The sequence below is a fragment of the Rattus norvegicus genome, chromosome 1 (assembly GCF_021556685.1).
Source record: "Rattus norvegicus strain SHRSP/BbbUtx chromosome 1, alternate assembly SHRSP_T2T, whole genome shotgun sequence".
NCBI classification, from domain to species: domain Eukaryota; kingdom Metazoa; phylum Chordata; class Mammalia; order Rodentia; family Muridae; genus Rattus; species Rattus norvegicus.
Window position 1 is genome coordinate 273,615,902 of NC_141534.1, and position 18,692 is coordinate 273,634,593.

The window sequence follows — 18,692 nt, forward strand, 5'->3', positions numbered from 1 at the left end:
TATCTGGGTCACCTGGTTTCAGGGTCCTTGAGTCAGCTTTTGCAGCCAGGTCCCCTCCTGGACTCTGGCCTAGAATTTTAGAATGATAAGGAAACAAAGGAGCATGCAAGCTGCATTTAGTCAATTAAGTCAGAAAAAGCAATTCATTTATGACTTGTGTGCCCTAGTTTAGATAATGGGATAACAGCATCTTTTTTCTGTTTGCATCCTTTACTGGTTAACAGACAAATATGAAACATCTGAAGAAGCAAGATAGGAGTTGAGTTCCAGGGCATGGGAATGTGAACTCCATTTTGACCCTGCCGGCAAGGTGGAACTCATACCTGAGATGGCTCAACTCAGAAAGCTACCTCCTAATAATATCTTCCAAATATAAATCTTGTCTCAAATATATGATTCGAAACCATTTTCTCCACTATGAGCCCCATCTTTTCACTTTCTTGATGGAGTCTTTGAGATATTTATGACGTTTTGAAGAAATTCATACTTCATTCCTGCTACTGATTTTCAAATGGCTTGCAGTTGCCTTGTCTTAGATGTCTTTCTGAGAAGTCCTGTGTTCCTCTGGAAACAGGATGTGTGTAGAGACAAAATGAACAAATCATGGTGCATCTGATGTCTCATAAGCCATTCTTCTTCTGGAGCACCAAAGCCCTGTTGTCTGTCCGAAAGATCAGGACCAGGCCTGGCTCTTCACAACAGCCTTTAGGTTCCTTGGAGTACACACTTCACTGCACTGACTTCTTACATTTCTATGGATCTTCCCAGCAACTCTCAAAGAGGGCATTCATGCATCCACTTTGCAGACCTGGCAGACCTTCTAAAAAGAGAAGCTAGCTCAGGGTGGGCCCTGAGTAACTTGCCTAAGCAGGGTTATCTGTAGGATATTTTACTGTGGCTCATTTTAATTGGGCTCACAAATCATTGTGCTAGGTTTGCATTATTGAAATCTTAATGACTAAAGATTGGCAGGTGGTTCCCACTTAAGTTGTAATTTTGCTAAAATTTGGATCTATATGAAGTTCAATGCTGGGGCATTGATGCCCCCTTCCCCCAAACTGCCAGCACACATACAATCACTGACCAAAAGCAGCTTAGAGGAAAGTGTTCTTTTGGTTTATACTTCCCGATCACAGTCTATCACTGAGGGAAGTTAGAGCAGGAACTTAAGGCCTGTATGGGGCCCTTCCTAGACAGGAAGGGTGGACAGGTGGGATGAACAGATTGACATGAACTACTGGAGTATTCCTCCTTGCTGGGAATGCCCAGCCCAGGTGGTATTTTGAGTTTATTTTTGGCCAGAGGTCCTCAGGCAGGATGTTGTTCTCAGTGCCCTATGCAGACATAGGGCTGCCTCTTTGTTTCCATAAACAATGACAGGGTAAAACAGAGAAGTTTGTTCCTGTTATGGGGGAAGCAACCTATCAGCCTACTTTTTCACAAAAGAAATCTATCCCTAATGTTTGTTTGGCTCTTTGAGAACACAGCCACCCTTGAAAAAAGAAAAGGAATTATATGAAAAGAAACAGTGAATCCATGTTTTCTTTCTTCATTTCTTTCTTATTCATTGCACCATCTCAGTGGTACCTTTTTCTACCCTACACATTGCACCAGGATGTTGAGCAAGGCACCTCAGGCTGGTTCTCAGCCCTGGTCTTAGGGCAGTCTGCTAGCTTCATTTGTTGTCAGGAAGCATAGAAGACAAGCCCTACTAACTTCCAAGCCCTGCAGCCAGTATTAGTAACTTTTGCGTCCCTGTTGTCAAATGCACGGCAGAGACAACTTCAGAGAGAAAGGTTTCTTTTGGCTCATGATTTTAGGGAGTTTCAAAATTTACACAGTAGGGAAAGCATAGCAGAGCAGCTCCATCTGTAGTAGCGGAACCTTGAGGTATATTCTAGTTTCTTTTCTGTTTCTTGATAGAATACTCTTACCAAAAGCAACTTAGGGGAAGAAAGGGTTTCTTAGGTTTATATTTTGAGGTCCCATCATTGAGGGAAGTTGGGGTAGGGACTCAAAGAGAACTCTGAATCAGAAACCATGGAGGAATGCTGCTTGCTGGCTTTCTATTTGGTTTACTTAGACTCATGTTCAGGTAGCTTCCTTAGACAACCCAGGATACTTAAGCAAGACCAGGGAACGGAACTCAGTGCCCAAAGTGGGTAGGCCCTCCTATATCAAATAACAGTTAAAAAATTCCTCATGTGGTGGAAGACCAGAAAACAGGGAGTGCAGGCTGGCACCAGGGCATAGGTATAACCTTCAAAGGCTCTTATGACCTACTGTCTTTATCCAGGCTCTACCCTCTAAAACTTCCCCAGCTTCCAGAATACTTCACAAGCTACAAACCAAGCATTCAAGACATCAAACCTTTGAGGACATTTCAGATTCAAACCAGAGCATCGTCTTCTTTAGTCATCTACGTATGGAATGAAGGGAGTGGGTGCAGCACTAGACTCAGTAGTATCAGCTTTCATAGATCCCGTCATGTTTGCAGACCATGAGCACAATAATAAGCATTTTTCTTTTGAGTTAAGTCTTATTTTAACTGAATGAGTGATAAGGCAAACCATTGTGCATACGTCACAGAGATAACTGGAAAGTAAAGCTCCGAGTTGAATGAACCTTTCTTACTGTGTGGAGATCAGTATGTGTCAGAGGTGAGCTAGTGACATACTTGCTTGTATGAGGCTTGAAAGAGAATTGAACAGGATAAACGTTTCCCTGAGTGCCTCAATGTCATTTGTCATTTTGGTTCTCCTAAGACCATTAATCATCTCTGGAAATGCTCTCTGCTTCCTAGCTAGTGATGCACTATGGGGATGCTGGTTTGATGGTAATGAAAATAGTGTGGCCTGTAGCAAGGATTCCTAGACCACATGACACAGCCCTGGTGGAGGTAGTATAGAATCCATTGACCCATTTGTATTAGATATGTTTCCTGTTATTGTGATCAGTTCCTGGTAGAAACAACTTCATGAAGGAAATATTTATTTCAGCTCACTGTTTTAGAGGGTTGGGTCTGTGCTTGCTCAGCTACGTGTGTTGGGGCAAGAGCATCATGGTGGTAGGAGTATGTAGCTCTTCCCCTCACCTCATGGTGGACAGGAAGCAACAGGAAGGGACCAGAGAAAGTTAGAGCCTGCAAGAAAAATACTTTTAGCATCCAACTTCATCTGATTAGGCCCACCCTCTTACAGTTCCCCCACCTCCTGGTAGCCTGTTTAAATACTTAATCCACCAACTGATGAATCTTTAGGTTAGAGCCCTCGTGGTCCAATTGTTTTTGAAAAAACCCTCACAAAGCACCCAGAAGTGTGCTTTAATGATTTTTTTATGCACTTCTCAATCTTGTCAAGTTGGCCTTCAAGATTAGCTATCACACTATATAACCAACCTGTGGTCTCCAGGGCAACCAAGGGCATAGAAATTACTCCCACAAAAGTACTATGCCCATCCTCTTTGTAGACCTTGGATTCTAACTACCACCTCTAAACCTGAATTTTTTACTCCACTGAGATCATTGGTTCTTGTCTCCCAGCAACAGGAATGGATCTTCATGCTGTTGTCAATGAATGAATGTAATGAGCTCAGAGTCCACCTTTGCCTGTCCAGGTGAATGCATAGGGTGGAAAGATTGGGGAGCCATATGCTATGCTTTTCAGCTTCTTGCTGCAGTACTGGAGGAAACTTGAGGGTGAAATGATTAGAAAGAATGGTTGAAGGTGGGACTTTTGAGGTCCTTTTCTACCCAAGTGCCAAGCAGGCTAAGTTCTGCTTAATTTCCAGGACCAGATGGGATTGGGCATTTTATGAGTTAAGAGATCTCAGACAGCTAGAGTTCTTCAGGAAGTCCCAGTGTGGGTAGACCTCTTCCTCTTCCATTTTGGGGGCAACAGAGAGGAAGTTAGAAGGCATTAAGCCATATTTGTATCCATTAGATATCCCGAGACTAAAGGAAGGGGCTAAGATTATTTACTGGACAAGTACTGCATGTCCAGATCCTCACATTCCAAATTTTTCTGATAATTCAGGATAATTCTCTGAAGTGAAGAGAAATAGGTTACCCAGGATGGGTCACACTTCCTCAAGGAACCTGAGGGCCTATTGAGCAGGGTCATAGCAGTATTCCATCTCCTGATTTCTAGTGTACAGACAAAGAAGATCTTTGTCCCACTCCCCAGGCCCTGACTGCAATAATAGGGTTTTGTGGAACTCAGTTTGAAAATTACTGAGTTAAGCCAGGTTATTCATTTCCTACATGAAGAAACTGAGGCCCAGTGAAGGACTGTACTTCCTTGGTCACATAACTTGAAAGAGGAGACTAGAATGACCTTTCTAAGACCCTGGGCTAGACATAGATAGATAACATCAAAAGATACACTCCTTGACTTTGTTTTCATCTTCCACCATAGCTGGCCTGCAGCTGGGCCCAGATTCCTCCCAGGCTGCTCTTATTTGGGCCAGAAGTGTCTAAATGCTGACCTATGGGTAGTATCTGAACTTATTAGAGAAGGCAGCTGGTGCCAAACCATCCTCACTTGCAAGTAAAATTATTATCTCTTATACTTCCTTACCAAAAGCAGGTTTTCGTGTTGGAGGTGGGAGGGGAAGCATTAATTATTGTACACTACATGGGAGTTTTTGCTTTTAGCTCATTCCAACATCCTTATAATTCTAGATGAAAAATGATAATTGTCTCAATTTTAGCTTGGGCCGCACTTTTTAGTAAAAATGAAGAAGAGAAACCTTTAAGCAGGGACTCAAATAGATATGTGTCTGAAAATTTCATGCAGCATTATTTATAATTAGACTAGAACCCAAGCGTCCATCAACTTCTGAATGAATAGGCAAAACACTGCATATATATACCCAGTGGCATATTTAATTCCCCCAAGTTCTGATACGTGCAAGGATGAAATTTAACATTGAGCTAAGTGAAAGAAGGCAGATATACCTCATGAGTTTCCTGGGATAAATACGTTTTAAAGGTGTGTGTGTGTGTGTGTGTGTATGTGTGTGTGTGTTCCCAAGGATTGAATTTAACTTGCAGGTTTGGTGGCAGTGTCCTTAACTGCTGAACCATCTGGCCAGCCCAGGATAGTCAAACTTACGAAGAGTAGATTCAAAATTTCCAGGGCCTGATAGAAAGAATGGAGAGTGGAATAATGGATACTAAATGGGTAAAGTTTATGCTTAGAGTGACAATTTTTTTTTTTTTTTAGCAAAACATGATTGAGGAGGTGAACTCGATAACCCTGAACGGTACACTTAAAATGATTAAAGCGTCATGTTTATGCTCTGCCGTGTAAGAATGAAAGGGTGAAAAAGTAAGAGTGAGATTGGCATGGTCTCACTCACTCCTGTCTAGAGTCTGGTCTCTCCACTTTGTAGTCTTCTCAGAATTCAGCTTAGGATAAAATTGTCTCCTGAATCAGTTTCCTGGGTGTAACTGGAGTGATGAGGCAACGAATCATCAACTCTTAAAGTGGGGTGGGGCTGGTGCCTGTAGCATGTCCATGCTGGTTAGACTCAATCATGTATAATTTTTTCATGTCACAGGCTTCCTGCACAGCCCTTTAGAGTCGCTATGCCGTTGTCCCTCACCCATGTATTACTGATTCCTGAACAGTTTTTTTTTCCTGGAAACAAAATTGTCTTTGTCTGCAGCCATTTCATTTCAGTTTCTCACAGCAAGATGATGCAGGTCCCTTGAGCCCTTTTTCCTTTCTTGTGACCTGTCAGGTCAGAAAATTAGACATCCCTTTGATACCTATAGAGCCAGCCCTGCCTCTGAACTCCTTTTTTTCCTCTGTGTTTTTCCTGCTCAGAATTCTATTTTGGGTGTCTGCAGTCAGAGTCTAGCCATAGGCTTTCTGGGCATCCCTGCCCCTGCTGTCTTGAGTGGGCAGGATACTAGTCTCAGGAGTCCTTGTGTTTGGCTGACTCCCTGTATATCCAATCTTCCCAGCCCCATCTTTAGGCCTTGGGCACAGACATGACATCTAATAGGTATAGGAATTCTCATCCCTCCTTTGTCTCTAACAGCTATAGATTAAGATCTTTACTAGAGAAGATTCTAGCCCACTTTTAGATGGAGGCTAGATTGCGAGCTATGGAACACGACAGCAGTGAATATTCTAGAAGACATAATAAAACCAGCTGGCTGTGTTCTCACCTCTCACACACAAAGCCTAAGGGACTCTCCTGTAGGAACATTCTGCACTTCAGCACCTCGGGACCAGAGTGCCAATTGCCAAGAACCTGCTTCTGGTGGCATTGACTCATGCAGAACAAAGCTGGCTGGATGTAAACTACAAGGAAGAACCCCTTCTGCTCCAGCAACTTCTCTGGGGCTGCAGGCCCCACATGCAAAGCCTGTGTAAACATCTCTGGTTGCACACTTTGGTTCACAGGTCACAACTGGGGATTCTCAAATTGACAGAGCTCAGCTGGCCTCTTATTCCACGTCTGGGCACACTGCATTTTCATTAATTATCCTCTTTTGCTTCTGACGTAAAGGGTCAAGGTCTGGGTCAGAGTCACTGTGATTTCCTTTTCTTCTCATTAGAGCTATCCAGCTCCCAGCGCCAATTGTTAAATTCCAATGCTGTTTAAAATGTTCTCTGTCTCTCTTCCCATTGCTCAAGAGTCTTTCATCCTGATTTCTGTGAAGCCACTTGAAAAGCCAAGAAAATGTGATCTCTTGAGCCCGGTGAGTGTTCTCCCTCTGAGACCATAGCTATTTCTCAAGGGTTCTGTGATTCTACTTTGCTGACCCAAAGGGACTCCTGGGTCCCTGTAGCCAACTCAGTGGGGCTTGCTCCAGGCTCTTCCTTGCCTCCACTTTATCACCTGCTGTCAGTCAGGGTTCTTGTAGACTGTCTTATCCTCTGAAAGTTGTCCGGAAATATATCAATTTTGCTGTAAGAGAAAATTGAATTCTTCCAGAATTTTTCTTTCAGTTTTCTTCGAATACTTCCCAGAACACAAACACTAGAAATGGAAAGAAGGAACCTCTTTGTTACCTAGTGAGTCCTTTCATCTTTAGCCATGGTTGTACCTTGCCTCAGCTGTGCAGCACCTGTGTCTGATGAGGCCATATCTGTAGTTCTTTCTGGAGACCAAGAGGCTGCCTGCAGTTGGCCACCCACAGTCCTCATGGGTTTGTAACTACTCGTGCTGGCCAGTCGAGTTGATCTTTAAGTTATTGTGCCAAGTCCTGTGGCATGGACTCAGGATGACACTCAGGACAGACTCGGCTTAGACCCCAGCTGGAAGAGTGTCTCAATGATCACACAGTGTCCTTTACCTCTGCTTACTCTTGGCCTAACAGGATCTTCAGCTGTCCTTAGAGTCACCATCAAGAGTTCACCACTCAGAGAGTTAGTTACCAGAGTGGTGGCTATAGGCTTGTGTTTTGATGGAATTGTGGGTCTCAAATAGGATGTTGTTACTTTCCAACCAGAGTCAGAGTTTCCTGTGTGCCACTCCCACCTGTGTGCCATGGGCACAGGTGTGACTGATGGGGTGAGTTCTGGTTGAATTCCTTTCATCTTAGAAGACTGCTACTCCTCATTCATCATCAGTGCTCACAGATTAAAATCTTCACTGGAGTTGCTGGGCATGGTGGCACATGTCTTTTATCCCAGCCCAGAGCCAGGCAAATCTCTGTTGAGGCTATTTTAATACATGTTTTGCAGTTTTTCTCTTAACCCATCTAACTCCGAAATAATTGAGACTGGACTATTATATTAATTTTACAAGCTTTAAGGACACCACAACTGAGTATTACTCTATTTTATTCCTCTAAGCTAATCTGGCAACCTTTCAGCCAAACCCCTGATATACTTGCATTTTATGGCTTTCAGTGCTTGAGGTATTCCTGTGGCAATCCCCACTTCCCCCCTCTTTCTCTCTTCCCCTCCTCTGGCTAGTGGAAGTCCTGCCCCATCATCTCTTTTTCTTGGCCATTGGCTGATCAGATTTTATTGTCAAGTCAGAGAATAAATGGGGAGCAATGTTTACACAAACTTGAAACAGGAGGTACTTGGAATAAACAGTGCCAAGTCAGGATTGCAACAAGATATGGGGGCAGAGAAATCAGTACTTCAATAATACAAGGATAATCTTTACTGCAGAAACACATTGTGTCTGCAGATATGATCTACAGAGCAAGTTCCAGGACAGCCAGGGCTATACAGAAAAACCCCGTCTCAAAAAAACAAAAACAAAACAAAAATTCACTGGAGAAAAACCTAGCACATTTTCAGATGGAAAGTAGCAAGGTATTATCTTCTAGTTGCTCACACACAGCCACATGATACTTGATAGGTTCAGACTCTGGGTCTTTGAGATCTTCATGAAACAGAAAGATGGCAGGTTGGGTACATCTTCCTAGAGGATTGGAGGCTGCTGAGGCATGAGCTAGGGCCTGGACAGACCTCTGGAGAAGAACCTGTGATACTGCACTTGAGCACTTTGTAGCATAGGTGAGTAAAAGTGCTGGTTTTGTCAGGGCTGAAGTTTCAAGAATGTGGGAAGTGTCCTCTTTAAGAAAAGGATAGAGCTGTGTGTGGTGTTGCGTACCTTAGCACCATGGAGGCTAAGGCAGCAGGACCATTAGTTTGAGGTCAGCCTGAGCTATAAGCAAGAGCCTTTCTTACGGAGCTAGAGTGATGACTAAACTGTTAAAAGCACTTGCTGCTATTGCAGAGGTCCCAAGTTTGATTCCCAGCACCCACAATTGGCTCACACCATCCTAACTCTAGTTCCATGGAATCTGGATGCCTTCTTCTGATTAGCACACCATACATTCACATGACACACATACATACAAGCAGGCAAAACATTCATACACATAAAATAAATCTTAAAAATTATGCCTAAGAGGGAGGAAGGAAGGAAGGAAGGAAGGAAGGAAGGAAGGAAGGAAGGAAGGAAGGAAAGAAAAAAGGAAGGAAGAAAAAGAACATCTTTCTATGGGGCTAGAAAGATGGCTTCTTGTTTAAGAGCAGAGGACCTGGGTTGGGTTCCCAATGCATATATGGCAGCTTACAGCCATCTGTAACTCCAGTTCCAGAACATCTATCACTCTCCTCTGCTCCACAGGTACCAGGAATGCACATGGTATACATGCATACTGTAGGTAAAGCATTCGTAAAATAAAAATAAATATTTATTTTAAAAAAAGAATACTTTGTGGACAAAAGTGAATACTGAAAATAAAACAAGAAATCATAAAATTCCTGAAATCATCTCTGTTTACTGAAATTGTTTTGCCTTTTTATTGTTTTTAAAGAAATCTTTTGTCCATTGAAAGTGACTTTGCTTCTCCATCTGTAATATTCTGCATTATTACCACATATTTTGTAATATTGCTGCCTCAGAATATCAAGTAGAGATCCCCAAGCTTAAACTTTCTCTACTACAGATGCTTCTAATCCTGTCTGGAGATCAGAAAAGGTCAAAGGAACGATGAGTTACCTAATGGAGGAAACTTACCTCTCTGGGCTTCCCCTGCATGGTTCTAAAACACCATGACAGGGGTTGGGGATTTAGCTCAATGGTAGAGCGCTTGCCTAGCAAACGCAAGGCCCTGGGTTCGGTCCCCAGCTCCGAAAAAAAGAAAAACAAAACAAAAAACAAACAAACAAACAAAAAACACCATGACAGTGCTCAGGGCCTATAGCTGACCTGCTGGGTTGGCCTTAGGGACCCTGCTTAAGGAGAGGAATTGTTCCTGCCATGAACTACTGGATATGAACTTTAAACCCAGTGTGGAGGGTGCTTTGCTCATGAGCTGTACTGATTTTTCTCTTCAGTGACCTAGAAAATAAAACCTTTCATTCTCCTTTGATCTGTTCTTGTTTGGGGCTTGTGGATTGTATCTCCTGCCTGGCCACAGACAGAGAGGAACTGCCCCAGACGGGCTTGAGGGCAGGCGGCAGCAGCTCTAACACATGGCTCTAAGGTTTTGATTAAAAAGGTGAAAGAATGCTGTATTTTCTTCCTGTCAGCCAGGCCTTAAATCAGCCCTCAAGCAAGGAAATGCTCCCTGTGGGCTGCAGTCCAGTGACTTTCCCTTTGTCTTCTGGTTGTGGTTGGACAGCATGTGCAGTTTTGAGCCAGGAGCCAGGTTGGAATAATTCCTCATCTTATGCTCCTATGACTTTCTGCTCTCCTCACTCAATTCTTGAGATCTATAGAAAGTGACAAGGTGTTATCTTCCAGCTGCTCAATGGGGGAAATTATTAGAAAGCTGGAGACAGAGACACCCACTCCCCTCCCATATCATCAAATGAACCCGTAAGTGGAACTTGGTCTGGGTTGGAAAGTATCTGGACCTAAGAAATGTCTCCTAAAGAGCAGATCAGTACCCCCTAATCTTCACCCCCAAGTATCTGCCTGAAATTCACCCTGACCTTCCATTTAGTTCTGACTGACAAAATAGACTCAGTTTGTTATTAAGGCAGATGACGAGATGACCCCATGAGGATACTTCTGGTGTCCCAAGCGGGGATTGTTTTTCCAAAAATGTGGTGTCAGACTTGAAACCTAGGACTTGTAGTGCTAGGCAAGTACTCTTCCTCCGAGGGACTCCTAACCCTAACATGTATGTGTACATACCATTATTTAACAAGCATGTTGAGCACCTCCCCTGTTCTGAACCTCATCCATTTGTTTCAGCAAGTCGAGTGGATAGATTTCAGGTTTGGAATTGAGGTCCACCTTGAATCAAGTGTCAAGTCCACCATTTCCTGAATATTTGGTATCTTATTAAACTTATGTAATATGCCATTTTGGGAGACTAGAGTGAAACACTAAGCTGCTTTCCCCCCAGCTCTCTAAGTGTCAGCATACTTGTCTCTGACCCTGGAACCATGGATTCTGATTTATACATTGTCCTTCCCAAGAGCAGCAGAAGTATAATGGGTAGGAAACTCACAGGGAGGGCTCAGCACATGGTGGCCTCTGCTCAGCCAACAGCTGCCAAGCCGGCCCTCCCTGCTGGTGCCCACAATCACTGCCTCCAACCCTGGCTCTTGCTTAGGTGCCTGACTCCCACTCCTTCCCCACTCCTGCAGCCAGTCTTTCTATAGCTAATGCAGATCTCCTCATGTCAAGGGGCATATTCAGGATACAGTTGTGGGACTGTCTTTTTCTTGTTCCCCTCCCTGAGGAGAAATGAGGAGCCCCCCAAAACAGCTGCCTCCGTTCTTGTCCAGAAGACCAAACTACTCTTGTTTAGAAGGAAGGCAACCCTTAGGGACCCCTTTGTTTCAGAGTCTTGCCTCTCTGCTGCTCCGCTTATCCTGAGAAAACTGGAAGATTATTGCAAATAGTTTACATTTGGAATGTCAGCTGCCCACATATGAAAATATACACATCATTAAGACCTAAGTACTTGTGTCTGGAAATAGAGTGGACAGTCTCCTGGGCTGACCTTTTGTCTACTAACAAAACCACTGCTAATGAGCACTGAGACCCTCAGGGGATGTTTCCATATGTTGAAGCAAAACAGATGCTGGATATTAGCATTTTTGTTTGCATATATATCTGTTCATATGCTCATGCATGTACTACATGTGATGTGATATACCATACAAACAGCATGCACCTTTTCTAATGTCCATGGGCCCCGTAACAGGGCTTGTTCTTCAAGGCCCCAGTCACATTCTTACATACTACCTAGGAAGGAGCTTGGCATCTCTCATATCATGCTGCTGATTAGGGATAGGGTTCTCTGGCCAAAATGCCAGGTTTTAAAATTTAGTTTTTAAATCTCAGTTGTGTTACCTTGGGCAAGTCACTTAACTTCTGAGCTGTTTTTGCATCTGTACACTGGAGATGCCAACAATAAAACTTGCCTTGAGAGAGTTATACAAGAGCACACTGTGCCTAGCCCCTATATCTGGCATGTTAAGGACGTGTTCATCATGCAGCCACCATAAGGACAATGATTATGGCAGCTACCTTTGGGAGGCAGGGTTAAGTGGAAAGGCCCTAGCTGCTCATGATTTTTTTGGTTGTGGGTTCTGAAGCTTCTCTTGGGTCATCAGTACCAGGTTGGGTGAGAAGAGTTCTGTCCATGGGAACAAGCAAGGGCCCAATGGCTTGAAATCCAGTGCTTACTCAGGAAATGACCAAGGCACTGGGAGAGAGGCCAAAAAGGGGAAGCGCGTCTAAAGGGTATTTTAGGGACAACTCCAAGAAGGTTCATTCTTTGGTCCTGAAGGCAGTGACCAGTCTAGAAAACAGATATAGAAAAGGAGTCATGGACAGGTGGAGACTGCAGTCTCTAGCCTACATAGATATTTTGGTGTTTAAGAAAACTCCTTTGAGGGCTTTGATGTCAAACTTAGGACAAGTGGAATCTAAGAGGGGCCTCCTAGGGAAGGACTTCTTGAAAGCAGAGTGGCAAGGTAGAGGTGGAGAGACTCAAGGACCAAGGTGGCTGGGGATGTAGAATGTAGACAACCTGGTTTTGAGTGGAGATCATAAGGTCAAAATTGTGTCTTTCCCATGGAACTAGATCAGATCCTATGAGGTTCAAGTCCACAGCCTACTTAGATGCCCCTTAGCTCTACCACAAGCAACCATTAGGACCCTGGAGGTCTTTTCTCTGTTTTTCTATACCAATTTGTCATGGTGGATTTAACAGTGAGCTCCAAGGGTTTCTCCTTCAAGGGTTCTTTCTAAACTTCTCACCCCATTTGTAGGGTGTGTATTTCCAAGATGGCTCAGAGTAGGGCAGAGGACTATTGATAACTCCTGAGGATATATGGAAGTGGAGGTGTCAGAAGATACCAGTACACCTGTTTCTGTATGATCTTTCCACTTTGAATTATTGAAACAGATTTTGATGGAAAGACAAGGTTTTGGTGATGAGAGCCCTAGACATTTGGGTCTTCTCTGCTGCACAGTTTCCTTCCTTCCTTCCTCTCCCTCTCTTTCTTTCTTTTTTTCTTTATTTTTCACTTGTAGTCTCTAGGGATAGTTCCCAGGAGAACATGACCCAATTGAGGTAATCATTTTAAGGCTGTCCTCTGTAGGCTAAAGACTGCAGTCTCCACCTGTCCATGATTCCTTGTCTATGTCTGTTTTCTAGACTGGTCTCACTGTGTAACCTCAGGATTTCACCTCTTCAGTAAATCAATCAATCTCTCTCTCTCTCTCTCTCTCTCTCTCTCTCTCTCTCTCTCTCTCTCTCTCTGTGTGTGTGTGTGTGTGTGTGTGTGTGTGTGTGTGTGTGTGTGTCTAGCTTTTATCTTAACCACTCAATGTTCACTCCCCAACAGGTCAGGTATTTTTTCCCCTTCACTGTTACAGTAAAGACCACACTACTGGGGTGAAAGTGATCTATAATGATTATTTCAAGTGTGCTTCTCAGGCCTCCCTACCCTTGAGGATAGAAAGCTGGCCCTGTGATCTCTCCCTTTTATTGGGAAGCAGTACTAGAGGGGCTCAATAGCACCACCTCGTGTATCAACTGTTAGACTGCTGGCCTTGGCCAAATGGGCAAAAAGTGATGCTGGGCTTGACTACTAGGTGCCCTTGGATTTGGATCTGTCTCTCTGTAAGGTCACCAACATTGTGCATGTAAGTGTCAGCAGAGGCCTTAGGTGTGTGTGTGGGGGTGATCTACACGTTTCTTGGATTAAGTGCTGAGTAAAGGCTACATGGTAGCCTTATCCCAGAACAGTCCTATGCCTCCCTCTCTACTCTCCTCATGGGCCTGCCTCAGGCCCACAATTCCTAGGCTTACTTCGGTTATGAGTTAAGCACTGAAGTCTCCATGATATCACAGGCAGGACTCTGAAGAGCCAAGCATTACAGTGCTGATCTCAGGACACTGGGATGGGGAGAAGTTCGAACTTTCCACATACACTCAACCTCCACCCCACCCCCAACCAAGCATATACTCATTCCAGATCTGTTACTTTACCTACACAACTTCAGGGTTCCCCAATTCTTCCATCCAATCAAACCCCTACCTCAACCATTTCCTCTGCACATTCCAAGGCCAGTTGTCCCTGCATTATGCATGACTGACCACGAGTGCCACACTTAAGCATTGTATTGGCTGTGTTCCTAGTTGGCATGTTGAAGCTCAGGGGCACAGAGTAGATATCATAGGAGGTAAGAACAAAAGGATGGAAAGAGGCTTAGACATAAATGAAGGTACAAGGCCATCCATTGTTAGGGGCCTGCCCTGCTTCAGAAAGGAATGGTTTTTCTCTGTATGGCAGTGCCCAGGAAAACTCTTACATGATTTTTTTTTCTCTTTCTGGAGAGTTCTGGTAAACTTGGGCTTTGGGAGCTGATAGGATCCCCAAGAACAAGTAGAGGAAACTCAGGAAGAGTAATGGACAGAGAAGAAAAGTCAGGGAGGAGCACACAGCACTGTGCTCAGAAGAGCGGTACACAGACCTGACATCCTCTGTCTGACATTCTGCACCTGTCCTTTCTTATTGGCAAAACTCATTCCTTGGAGTCACGGGAAAGAGGGATTGGTCTGAATCACTTAAACTCTTCATGTTGAACCAAGAGCTAAATTTAAAGCCATGGTTTGTTTGTTTGTTTCTTTCTTTCTTTCTTTCTTTCTTTCTTTCTTTCTTTCTTTCTTTCTTTCTTTCTTTCTTTCTCTCTTCCTCTCTTTCTCTTTCTCTCTTTCTCTTTCTCTCTTTCTCTCTTTCTTTCTTTCTCTTTCTTTCCTTCCCTTTTTATTGGACATTTTTTATTTACATTTCAAATGTTATCCCCTTTCCCTGTTTCCCATCCATAAACCTCCTATCCCACCCCTCCCCTTTCTTTTATGAGGTTGTTCCCCCTCCCCAAATACCCACCCCCTCATGCCTCCTGCCCTGACATTTCCCTACACTGGGGGATCTAGCATTGTCAGGACCAAAGGCTTCTCCTATTGGTGCCCAACAAGGCCATCTTCTGCTACATATGCAGCTGGAGCCATGGGTCTGTCTCTTTGGGTAGTGGTTTAGTCCCTGGGAGCTCTGGTTGGTTGGTATAGTTGTTCTTATGGGGTTGCAAGCCCCTTCAGCGCCTTCAATCCCTTCTCTAACTTCTCCAATGGAGACCCTGTTCTCAGTTCAATGGTTGGCTGCTAGCATTTGCCTCTATATTTGTCACGCTTTGGCAGAGCCTCTCAGGAGACAGCTATATCAGGCTCCTGTCAGCATGCACTTCTTGGCATCAGCAATATTGTCTGGGTTTGGTGGCTGGATCCCTAGGTGGGACAGGCTCTGAATGGCCATTCCTTCAGTCTCTGCTCCAAACTTTGTCTCCATATCTCCTCCCATGAATATTTGTATTCCCCCTTTTAAGAAGGTCTAAAGTATCTGCACTTTGGTTGTCTTTCTTCTTGAGCTTCATGTAGTTTGTGGATTGTATCTTGGGTAATTCGAGCTTTTGGGCTAATATCCACTTATCAGGGAGTGCATACCATGTGTGTTTTTTTGTGATGGGGTTACCTCAGCCAGGATATTTTCTAGTTCATTTCATTTGCCCATGAATTTCATGAAGTCATTGTTTTTGATAGCTGAGTAGTACTCCATTGAGTAGGTGTACCATATTTTCTGTATCTACTCCTCTGTTGAAGCATATCTGGGTTCTTTTCAGCTTCTGGCTATTATAAATAAGGCTGCTATGAACATAGTGGAGCATGTGTCTTTGTTGTATGTTAGAGAATCTTTGGGGTATATTCCCAGGAGAGGTATAGCTGGGTCCTCAGGTAGTACTATGTCCAATTTTCTGAGGAACCTCCAGACTGATTTCCAGAGTGATTGTACCAGCTTGCAATCCCACCAACAATGGAGGAGTGTTCTTCTTTCTCCACATCCTGGCCAGCATCTGTTGTCACCTGAGTTTTTGATCTTAGCCATTCTGACTGGTGTGAGGTAAAATCTCAGTGTTGTTTTGATTTGCAGTTCCCTGATGACTAAGGATGTTGAACATTTCTTTAGGTACTTCTCAGCCATTCGATATTTCTCAGCTGAGAATTCTTTGTTTAGCTCTGTACCCCATCTTTTAATAGGGTTATTTGACTCTCTGGAATCTAACTTCTTTGTATATATTGGATATTAGCCCTCTATCCAATGTAGGATTGGTAAAGATCTTTTCCCAATCTGTTGGTTGCCATTTTGTCCTAATGACAGTGTCCTTTGCCTTACAGAAGCTTTGTAGCTTTATGAGGTCCCATTTGTAGATTCTTGATCTTAAAGCTTAAGCCATTGGTGTTCTGTTCAGGAAATTTTCTTCAGTGCCCATGTGTTTGAGGCTCTTCCCCACTTTTTTTTCTATAAGTTTGAGTGTATCCGATTTTTATGTGGATGTCCTTGATCCACTTGGACTTGAGTTTTGTACAGGGTGATAAGAATGGATCGATTTGCATTCTTCTGCATGCTGTTCTCCAGTTGAACCAGCACCATTTGTTGAAAATGGTATTTTTTTCCACTGGATGGTTTTAGCTTCTTTGTCAAAAATCAAGTGACCATAGGTATGTTGGTTCATTTCTCGGTCTTCAATTCTATTCCACTGATCTACCTGCCTGTCCCTGTACCAATATCATACAGTTGTTTGTTTTTTTTTTTTTTTATCACTATTGCTCTGTAATCCTGCTTGGGGTCAGGGATGGTGATTCCCCCAGAAGTTCTTTTATTGTTGAGGATAGTTTTCACTATCCTGGGTTTTTTGTTATTCCAAACGAATTTGCAAATTGTTCTTTCTAACTCTATGAAGAATTGAATTGGAATTTTGATGGGGATTGCATTGAATCTGTAGATTGCTTTTGGCAAAATGGCCATTTTTTCTATATTAATTCTGAGAATCCATGAGCATGGGGAGGTCTTTCCATCTTCTGAGGTCTTCAGTTTCTTTCTTCAGAGACTTGAAGTTCTTGTCATACAGATCTTTCACTTGCTTGGTTAGAGTCACACTGAGGTATTTTATATTATTTATAACTATTATAAAGGGTGTCATTTCCCTAATTTCTTTCTCAGACTGTTTATCCTTTGAGTAGAAGAAGGCTACTGATTTGTTTGAGTTAATTTTATACCCAGCCAGTTTGCTGAAGTTGTTTATCAGGCTTAGTAGTTCTTTGGTGGAACTTTTGGGGTTACTTAGGTATACTATCACATCATCTGCAAATAGTGATATTTTGACTTCTCCCTTTCCAATTTGTATCCCTTTGATCTCCTTTTGTTGTCTGATTGCTCTGGCTAGGATTTTGAGTACTATATTGAATAAGTAGGGAGAGAGTAGACAACCTTGTCTAGTCCCCGATTTTAGTGGGATTGCTTCAATTTTCTCTCCGTTTAATTTGATGTTGGCTACTGGTTTGCTGTGTATTGCTTTTACTGTGTTTAGGTATGGGCCTTGAATTTCTGATCTTTCCAAGACTTTTAAAATGAAGGGGTGTTGAATTTTGTCAAATGCCTTCTCAGCTTCTAATGAGATGATCATGTGGTTTTTTTCTTTGAGTTTGTTTATATAGTGGATTACATTAATGAATTTCCATATATCAAACCATCCCTGCATCCCTAGGGTGAAGCCTACTTGATCATGATAGATGATCATTTTGATTTGGTTTGTGAGAATTTGATTGAGTATTTTTGGGTTGATATTTATAAGGGGAATTGGTCTGAAGTTCTCTTTCTTCATTGGGTCTTTGTGTGACTTAGTTATAAGCGTAATTGTGTCTTCATAGAAGGAATTGGGTAGTGTTCCTTCTGTTTCTATTAGTGGAATAGCTTGGACAGTACTGGTATGAGGTCTTTTATGAAGGTCTGGTAGAATTCTCCACTAAACCCATCTGGTCCTGACTTTTTTTGGTTAGGAGACTTTTAATAACTGCTTCTATTTCTTTAGGAGTTATGGGACTGTTTAGATGGTTTATCAGATCCTGATTTAACTTTGTACCTGGTATCTGTCTAGAAAATTGTCCATGTCATCTATATTTTCCAGTTTTGTTGAATATAGGCTTTTGTAGGTAGGATCTTATGATTTTTTTTAAATTTCCTCAGATTCTGTTTTTATGTCTCCCTTTTCATTTCTGACTTTGTTAATTTGGATACTCTGCCTGTGCCCTCTGGTTAGTGTGGCTAAGGGTTTATCTATCTTGTTGATTTTCTCAAAGAACCAGCTCCTTGTTTTGTTGATTCTTTGTATAGTTCTTTTTGTTTCTACTTGGTTTATTTGAGCCCTGACTTTGATTATTTCCTGCCTTCTACTCCTCTTAGATGTATTTGCCCTTTTTTGTTCTAGAGCTTTTAGGTGTGCTGTCAAGCTGCTAATGTGTGCTCTCTCCAGTTTCTTTCTGCAGGCACTCAGAGCTATGAGTTTTCCTCGTAGCACAGCTTTCATTGTGTCCCATAAGTTTGGGTATGTTGTGCCTTCATTTTCATTAAACTCTAAAAAGTCTTTAATTTCTTTATTTCAATGACCAAGTTGTCATTGCATAGATCGTTGTCTAACTTCCATGTGTGTGTGTGTGTGTGTGTGTGTGTGTGTGTGTGTGTGTGTGTGTGTGTGTGTGTGGACTTTCTGTTGTTTTTGTTGTTATTGAAGACCTTAGTCTGTGGTAATCTGATACGGATGCATGGGAGTATTTCTATTATCTTTCTCATTCAAAGTCATTATTCTACGGCTTTCCTTCCAGGGTCCTTTGCTTGTAGCTA

General features: G+C 42.8%; 1 protein-coding gene across 6 annotated transcripts in view; it reads left to right on the plus strand.

Annotated features, from left to right (window-relative positions):
- Positions 1–18,692, plus strand: part of Grk5 (G protein-coupled receptor kinase 5) — a 194,736-nt gene that overhangs the window by 147,075 nt on the left and 28,969 nt on the right. For 3 of the 6 annotated variants that reach the window (XM_087585160.1, XM_087585171.1, XM_087585168.1), the window contains one exon: positions 6,651–6,715. The exons of the other annotated variants lie outside the window; for them this stretch is intronic. The gene's annotated coding sequence lies outside the window, so the exon portion shown is untranslated. The remainder of the gene's footprint in view (positions 1–6,650; positions 6,716–18,692) is intronic. 6 annotated transcript variants of the gene reach the window in all.